General features: G+C 40.6%; 1 pseudogene; it reads left to right on the forward strand.

Annotated features, from left to right (window-relative positions):
• Nucleotides 1–5,031: 5,031 nt before the first annotated feature.
• LOC115871788 lies at nucleotides 5,032–5,887 on the forward strand (annotated as a pseudogene).
• Nucleotides 5,888–9,814: the final 3,927 nt, after the last annotated feature.

Consider the following 9,814-nt stretch of genomic DNA (forward strand, 5'->3'; position numbering starts at 1 on the left):
TGATCTTAGCCAAAAGGCTGAGAAGTGATTGGTGGAATAAACTCCAAATGCACTATACCCCTCACATCAAAAACAAAACAAAACAAAACAACTCAAATGAGCATTGTCTTAATGTTTGATTTCACTTGAAGTAATTTGGGGGGGGGGCGAGGTGACAATGTCATCTCCCACTGGCTTGATTGATGTTTGTTTTGGGGGTTGTAAAAATATCACCATGTCTCCTCACCAGTAATGACCATGGAGGGGGTTGGGGGAAGTCTGGGTTGCTTCAGAAGCTGTTCTTTCAAAGCATGGCATGTTTCTATTTGATGCCCTCTTTCCTGGTCAGTCATAACCCAAGGCACACATTTTACAGCCACCCTTCTCAATCCAAAATCTTCCGTTAAAATTCACGGAACAAAGCTCCAGGTTAGTCCAGATAACTTCCCCATCTCTTCAATGGTCCGTTGTTGGCCTATGAGCACAAGTGCCTGGATTTGGTGGACATCTTTGTCCATTTCGGAAGTTGAAGGAAGTCCAGAACGAGGTTTGTCATCCATCAACATTTTTGAAACGAGGAAACCACTTGTGCACTTGAATTTTTCCCATAGCGCTGTCCTTGTAAGCTGTGTTCAATGTGACAACAGTTTCTGCAGCAATTTTCCCAAGCAGAAAACAAAATTTCACAGCATGCACTGTTTTCTTAAATTGTCACACACACACACAAAAACGAGGTTTGAGTGAAACTGCTTTTACGAAAAAATTCACTGTGACCAGAGAGAACCTTCCCAGTCAATGCCACTGAGGACACTGACTGGGAATGAGTTGCTTGATGCTTGCTTAGTGGGGGAAAATGTGTATGACAACTGCTCTGCCCAGCAGAGTTTTTTCCAATTTTTTTTCCCGGGGGGTGGGGGTAGGGGTAGGGGGTATCCCCTTGTATGCAAATCTAACATGATTAATGAGGTATATCACATAAATATCTTCATAGTAAGGGGAGGACATCATAAAGAACTAGATGATAGTTATGTGGTTCATCAGTTTCATACCTCACCCTGGATTTATTCATTCTCTGTTCGTATGGTCCTTCCGAAAGGGACTGTCCAACGTTCTTGCTGGTGGACTGTGGGTCTCCATTACATCCATCCACTCCCATTCATATTGATTTGGTTGCATGTTTGGTTTTTTTAAACTTCTGATACCTCTTCCCGTGGACACCTCCTGATCACACAGGTTGGTGTGCTTCTTCCATTTGGGCTTTGTTGCTTCCCTGCCAGATGGCTACTTGTTTTACTACAAGTCTTTAAGACCCCAGATGCTATTGTTTTTGACAGCCAGGCACCATCAGCTTTCTTCAGCACACTTGCTTATGCACACTTTTTGTTGTCAGCCATCATGTCAGGAAGGTGGGTATCATACAATGCCACATTATTAAGACAAACTCTTCTTGTACTAGGGTAAGTTTCAGCACAGGTTCTACCTGCATCTGTTGTTGGTGACATATGAGTCATTGGGTCTAGTCTGGCTCTTGCCAGAATATCTGGTCCTCAGCCCAGGAATTGTGTGTTGTGTGTGTGTTTTCCTTTACGCCCAGTCTGCTGTTTGAACTTATCTCAGTGGACTCATGTTGTACTTGACCTTGTGTGCTTGACTAAATCCACTCAGCGTAGTATCCTCCAACTTTTCCCACAAGATGAGGTGTTTCGTCTTCTCATTACTAGTTTTTTGTGGATGTGTAGTATTCCATTGGGTGTATGTCCCAGAGTTTTTAAAATCCATTTGTCTATTGACAGAAATTTAGGCTGTTTCCAATTTTTTGTGATTTAAACTGCAGCAATGAACATGGTAGTTTGGATATCTGGTCATTGACTGTTTCTTATTTCTTATGGGTATATATGCCCAGTAGTGGAATTGCTGGTTCGTATGGTAACTCAATTTCCACTTGTTTTAGTATCGACAAATTGCTTTCACAGTGGCTCTGACCACCAGCAAGTGAATGGAAGTTCCTATCTCACCACACCCCTGTCAACATTTGTGACTTCCTGTTTTTTTGAATTGGGCTATCTTTGAGGGTGTGAGGTGGTATCTCATCGTTGTTTTGATTTGCATTTCCCAGATGGGTAAAGATTGGGACCATTTTCTCATATGTTTATTGGCCATTTGGGTTCCCTGCCTTGTGACTCTTCTGTTCAGCTCTTGCCCACTTCCTCAGCGGGCTCTTCGTTTTTTGTTTGTTGTAAGCTTGTTGGATTCTACAGATTCCAGTAATAACTCATTTGTCTGAGTTCATTACTAAATATCTTTCCCCAGTCTGGGGCTCTCCTGGTCCTCTCTTGATGAAGTGTTTGATGCACACAAGTGTTCTAACTTCAGTAGGTTCCACTTGTCTGTGCCACCTTCTTCGGGGTTTGGATGCGTCCTTATTTCAGACAGCTCATGCTTTCCCTTCGCTTAGGTTCTTAGCTTTGTCCCAACATCCTCATTGATGCTGCTGACAGGTTTGGCTTCACCTCGAGGTCTGTGATCCACCTTGAATTACTTCTTGTGTATGGAGTGAGGTAAGGGTCTTATTTCATTTTTCTGAATGCCGATATCCAGTTTTTTCAGCACCATTTGTTAAAAAGGGCATCTGCTTCCCATTTGGTATTTTTGGGCCCTTCTGAAAGATCAGTTGTCTGTATGCTGCTGTTTTCATTTTGGAATTTTCTGTTCTTTTCCACTGGTTCGTGGATCTATCATTAGACCAGTACCCTGCTGTTTCGACAACTGTGGCTGTATAATAAACTTTAAAGTCAGGTTATGTAACCTCACCTACTTTGCTTTACTTCTTGAGGAGTTCTTTGCCAATCTGGGCTTCTTCCCTTTCCATATACACTTGGTAGTCAGTTTTTCCATTTCTTTGAAATATGATGCTGGTGTTTATATAGGGATTATATTGAATTTATATAATTCTTTAGGTAGGATTGACATCTTTACAATATTGAGTTTTCCGATCTAAGAACATGGGATATGCTTCCATTTGTGAAGGTCCTTTTTTGGTTTCTTGTAATAATGTTCTGTAGTTCTTGTACAGATCTCTTGTGTTTTTGGTTAGGTATATCCCTATATAAATTAATTTATGCTTGGCTATGGTGAAGGTACTATCTTTTAAATTTATTTTTTCTATAATCCCATCAGTTGTATAAAGCAATCCAATTGACTTAAGTGGTTGATCTTATGTCCTGACACTCTCCTATATTCCTCTATCCATTCCAGTAATCCTATTGTGGAGCCTTAGGGATTCTCAATATATAAAGTCATATCATATGCAAGTAGCAAACAGTTCACTCCTTTCCCCACACATATACCTTTGATATCCTTCTTTTATTACTAGCTAGGACCTCCAGGATGATGTTGAATAGAATAGAAAAGAAGCAGGGGCAAGGGGTATCTTTATTAGGTTCCCTTTTTCAGTTTGAATGTTTTTTTCTTTTCTCCATCAATCATAACACTGGCTTTTGGTTTTTCATATATAGCTTTCTATTATATTGAGGTAATTTCTTTCCAATCATATCTTCTTAAGTGTCTTAATTATGAATAGGTGTTGAATGTTGTCAAATGCTTTTTCTGAGTCTAGTGATATTATTATGTGGTTTTTGTCCTTTTTCTTGTCAATGTGATGGATCATGTTGATGGCTTTTCGGATGTTGAACTAACTATCCTCGAATCCCTGGTATGAATTCCACTTGGTCACAATGTATTATTATTTTTTATATACTTTTGTATTCTATTGGCCAAGATTTTCTTAAGGATTTTTGCTTATATGTTCATTAGAGATGTAGACCTGTAGTTCTCTATTCTTATGGGATCCTTGCCCAGCTGTGGTATCGGTTTTATACTTGCTTCATAGGATCTGCTTTGGAGTTTACCAGAGTCTAGGTTCTGGAAGAGCTTGTGTAGAGTTGGTGTCAGCTCTTCCCTAAATGCTTGGAAGAATTCTCCTGTGAAGTCATCTGAGCCAGGTCTTTTTTTAGTTGGTAATTTCTTGATAACCTTACCTATTTCTTCTTTTGCTATGAGTCTGTTCAACTTCTTGACGTCCCTATGAGATACTTTGGGGAGGTTTTGTTTTTATAGGTATTTGCCCATGTCTTCCAAGTTGTTGAATTAGTTGGAGTACAGCCCTTCATAGTACTGTGTCATTAATTTTTTAATTTCATGAGGGTCCAATATTATTTTCCCTGTTTCATCTCTCATGCTGGGTATTGATTTCTGTTCCTTCCTCTCTTTTGTTAGGTTTTCTGGAGGTTTGTTGATGCTGTTAATCCTATTGAAGGACCTGTTTTTACTGAGTTGATTTTTCCATTGCTTTTGTTTTCCCACTCATTTATCTCTGCTCTGATTTTTGTCATTTCATTTCTTTCACTATTAGAAGGATCATTCTGTTGACTGCATTCCAGCTGCTGAAGGTTTTGCGATAGGGTATTGACCATAAGTCTCTCTTCCTTCTTCATATGCACATTTATCACTAGCATGTGATAACTGCCTTTGCTGTATCCCATAGGTTTTGGTATATTGTATTCTCATCATTTTCTATAAATGTCTTAATTACATCTTTAATTTGGGCCAATGCCCAGTCCTTTTTAAGAAGTAAGTTACTTAGGCTCCATGTACTTACCCTTGTTTTTCTGTTCTTTCTTATATTGATTTCCAGCTTTCTGGCATAGTGGCCAGGGAAGGAAGTCTGAGTGACTTCTATATGTGTAAATGTACTGAAGCTTGACTTGTGCCCCAGCATGTGATCTATTTTTAGAATGTTCCATGTGCAGGCGAAAAGAATGTGTATTGCAGTTGGGTGGAGAGCTCGGAATATATCTATCCAGCAGAGTTGTTGGACTGTATCATTCTCTAGCCTCCTAGTTGAGTTTATTTCCCACAGATCTGTCTTTCTTGGAGAGCGGTGTATCGAAGTCTCCTACTAGGATAGTCGATCCTGTGATTTCTGTTTTCATCTTTTGAAGGATTTGATTGAAAAATTTAGAAAGGGAGAAACCTGACAAGCCGCATAGCCGCATGGCAGCTGGTTGTTCAGAAGTGCAGCAGCCCAAGGCTGCTACCAAAGAGCCAGTGGTGGTGCCAGGTAGCACCATGTCTTGCCTAGAGCTGCCAACCTACGTTGCTGCTTGCACGCTATCTTTTAGGTGTCCCTATTTTATATGACAACATCAGAGTTGTGGGTGAACTGGGAGATATTTATGATGATCAAGAACACATTCATCTTAACATTGAAGCAGATTTTGCTATTTTCTGCCCTGAACCAGGACAAAAACTTGTGGCACAGTTAATAAAGTGTCTTCCAGCTACACTGGTTGTTTACTACATGGCTATTTCAATGCCTTTATCCCTAAACCAGAGCAGATGCCGCCTGAGCAGTGGCAAACCCTGGAGATAAATGTGGGAGATGAACTTGAATCTGAAGTGTTTTGCTTAGACTGATGCTGCTGGAGCCTTTTCATTCGAGGACAACTAAGCATGGCCAGTTTGCAAGCCAGGTGTTGGAGAAACGACTGCAAATCCTCCAAAGAAAAAGAGGAAAGACCTGGAGACTTCCAGAGTGGAAGAGGGTAATACAGAGCTGGTAGCTGTCTTGTCCAAGGGAGAAACCCAGCTGTAGACTAACGGCAGTGTGGATGGCCTTGGTGGGGAGGAGCCCCAGGAGGAGCCGAACAAGAGGAAGAAGAGAAATCACCATGCAGATCAGGAGAGGCAGTGACTTCGGTGGTTGCCAAGTGACCACAGAAAGGAAAGGACGAGATGAAAACTCGATGAGGAGGTAGCCATTGCCTCCGTTTTGGAACACGCACCTAAAAAGATGAGGAAAAGCAATCTTCCTTACCTGCATTTCAAACACGGCCTGCTTTTAATTTGATTATCTCACAGCAGGTGAATACATGTTTTGAATGATGTGAACTACACATGTATTCCAATAATTGATGGAAACATTTGATTTTGAGGTTGTGTGTGTATGTGTTAAAACCACGAAACCTGCCTCTAAAGGATTTTAGGGTTATTAAAGTGCCAATTTATTATATAAGAATAAAACTGAAGCTGTTAAAAAGAAAGAAAACATTAGAAGGGTTTCTCGTTGGCATGCACATGTTTATTATGTTCACTGGTTTTGGTCTACTGATCCCTTAAGCATTATACAGTGCCCATACTTATCTTTGGTTATGGCCTGTACCGTAAGATCCATTTTGTCAGAGATCAGAATTGTAGCTCCTGCTTTTTTTCACATTGCCATTTGCTTGATATACTTTTTGCCATCCTTTGATCCTCTGCCTGTTTTCGTCTATGAGCATCAGATGTGTTTCATGCAGACAGCAGATTGATGGGTTTTGTTTCTTAATCCAGTCTATTAGCCCTCTTCCTTCAATAATTGAGTTCAGATCATGGACATTCATCCATCTGTGAATTCTTTGCTGTCATCTTGTACCTTTTATAATAGATACTTTGTTATCTCCTGTGTTAGTCTGGGTTGACTAGAGAAACAAATTCATAGACACTCATATGTATGTAAGAGAGAACTTTATATCAAAGAGAAAATTTGAATTAAGACTACATCTCGGCTCTGTCTAGATCAAGTCCATAGTCCAATATTACCCTCTATGTCAATACCAGTCATAACTTCTTCTTTAGACTCATGCAGCCATCAATGATGCTGAATGCAAGAAGATCACAGGCAAGTGGATGTAAAGTCTTGTGGATCCAGTGGTGGAGTAAGCATCTCAGCACTGGCAGGGGTCTCTATGGCTCCTTCACCTCCAGGGCTCTAGTGTAGCTCCATGTGTCTTATCAACACAAATGTCTTGTAGGGAGTGTCTGTCTGTTCTGCCTTCAGTGAGCTATTTATCTCCTTAGCACCTCCAAATGAGGTCACCAAGATGCGTGCTTATTCACTGGCTAAACCCCACCCCTTCATTCTTAATTGTCTCATGTTGTCAACAGATTGTATAACTACCACAAACCACCCCTTGTCAACTTGACACTTTCATACAGCTCTTTAGCCATATATAATTTTCAAACAAACAATAATAAAATCATATCTGTACCCAACAGGATAAAACTAAAATGCATAAAATTTAAAATGTGCCAACCCCATTTAAATATAACATTCTATAAGTGAAGAAAACATAGATATTCTATACTTATGTGAGCACCCACACCATAATCTTATAATCCTATGAATATATTCCAGCACCTATGAAAATTTGTAAGCCAACCACTTTATTCTCCCCATTTTTGGTATCCAATTTCTACACTGCCCACTTACATCAACCCAGTGCTCTGAGGAAACAATCATATTCTTTAATGTGAAGAATCTTCTTTCCAGTTGGAACCTTGTGAGTCTCCATCCATAAGCAAAGTCAAATCAGGACAGGCCATCCATAAAGTCAACAACAATATGCACTGGTTCACAGGCTCAAAAATCTTCTCTTCACCTGGTTGGATTCTGGTCAACTCAATGTGGGCTGCCTCACTTAGCCTCAACAGGGTGTCCATTGTCACCTCGCCTTTAGATCGTGGACACTGTCACAAATTGTCAACAACCCAAGTCCCCTTGTGCTAGGTCAAGAACTTCAGACTAGTCAACCTGCTCTCATCTTCTCCTCTAGTCCCCATAAACCACCAGGTCCACGGATGTCAATGGACCAACTCAACCCATCTCTGTTGCTGCTTTTCTCCAACTTCCACTCAACAAGTGGGTCTAGGTGGTCACCTAGCAAGCATTTTAGGCTTCCACTGGCTCCCTTTAACGTTGGGTTCTAGAGAGGATTTTTCTTCATGGTTCCAGCTTCTGACAAAAACCACTAGTTCAAAATTTAACAATTCAAAGAGTTCCCTTATCCCCCCAATCTGTCAACAACCCCCTTAGGCAAATCTCTTCACCTTCAAGTGTCCTGAGCACTGAAGGCACGGGCTGGGGCTTCTCTTTTCAAAGACTTCTTCATAGGCATGTCCTGAACCCATTTAATGATCCAATTTTAATGGCTGAATACAAGTGGGTTTACAAGCTCTCTGTTTCCAGACTTCTCAATAATCATCTCTATCAATCATTATATCAATAACAATAAGCAGAAGAAATCAGTATAAACAAAGTAAAATTAGGTCCTAACCTCAGTTCTTAAAATAGTGAAGTTAAAGCCTTATCTATCTTATCTTAATCCTTATATAAACTATTCCATTGATGAAAAATATGGGATTAGGCCTCTAACAGCATTAAGCCAGAGCCAGGCTTTCTGTCAGCCATTTTGACTTTCTGTCAGCCATTTTTCCTAAGCAGCTCTGAGAAATTCAAGGGGAGATTTTGCCCCCTGAGCTCAAAATATACATTAATCACAGTCATTTTCACCATTTCAAAGAGGAATAACCAAAGACAAAAACTAAATCAAATAATCCAAACTTTAACGTCCCACATTCTTTCCAGAAAACAATCGAGTAAACTGCAAGGACATATTTGACCTTTGGCTAGCCAAAGATAAACTACCACGAGGCAGAAGTCAAACAAGTATCAACTCTCCATCTTTATGATTTGTTTCTCTAGTACCTGACTCCCAAGGTACCATAATGTGTCAGTTTGTGTTGACTAGAGAAACAAATTCATAGACACTCATATGTGTGTAAGAGAGAACTTTATATCAAAGAGAAATTGTGCATTAAGAAAACATCTCAACCCAATCCAGACCAATTCCACAGTTCCAACATTACCCCATATGTCAATACTAGTTCACAAATTATTCTTTAGACTCACGAAGCCATGCAATGACATCGAGTGCAGGAAGATCATAGGCCAGCGGTCGAAAGTCTTGAGGGTCCAGTGGCCATGTAAGCATCTCAGCACTGGCAGGGGTCACCACATGGCGCATTGCTATCAATTGGATCTTGAGTGAAAGCAGAGAACAACAGATGTTTACTTGTGCTTTATTAACAACACAAAGGTATTTGACTGTGAATATTTTAACAAATTATGGATTACATGGAGAAAAATGGGAATCCCACAACACTTCATTGTGCTCATGTGGAAACTACATGGAACAAGAGGAAGTAGTACAAACAGAACAAGGGAAATTTGCTTGGTGTAACATCAGGAATGCTGATTTAGGTTAGGTTGCATCATTTCACCATACTTTAAAATCGGTATGCTGAGTAAGTAACCCTTGAAGCTGGACAGCATGTACGTTGACGGACACTTCAGGTGCTCTGTGAGTTACATGGGATAGAAATTCAATTTGTATCCAGCTAATGGAACACTTTCCACTGTTTTTGTTTTTAGATGCCATTGAGATGGCTCTGACTCATCGAAACCTTACCTATGCACAGCAGAACAAAACACTGCATGGTCCTGCACCATCCTCACAATTCTTCCTATACCTGAGCCCTTTGATGCATCCCCTGTCTCAATGTATCTCATTGAGGGTCTTCTGTTTAGTCCATGCCCTTCATCTTTACCAAACATGATGTCCTCCTCCGGGAATTTGTCTCTTCTGACATCTATGATCAAAGTGTGTGAGATAGTTAAGGTTTATTGTGCCAACCTGGCCGATAAACACATGTGGGATTAATTGAAGGGCAGAGAGATAAATGGTTCTGTGAGCCTCGAGTTTCTAGTTCTCAGGTCTCTTGCTTTCTGATGGTCAGATCAGGGTGCTGCTACCTTCGCCAGGTCCCTGTTTCAGCTGGCAAGGGCCACTTCCTGTGAGACATCCCTGAGGAGAAGCCACATGGAACTATCTTGATGCAGGCCTGGGAACTGGAGCAGCAGTGTGGAGACCCCTGCCAGTGCTGAGATGCTTACATG

The sequence above is a fragment of the Echinops telfairi genome, unplaced genomic scaffold, assembly GCF_000313985.2.
Source record: "Echinops telfairi isolate 266 unplaced genomic scaffold, ASM31398v2 ScPeMD7_7405;HRSCAF=8443, whole genome shotgun sequence".
Taxonomy (NCBI): domain Eukaryota; kingdom Metazoa; phylum Chordata; class Mammalia; order Afrosoricida; family Tenrecidae; genus Echinops; species Echinops telfairi.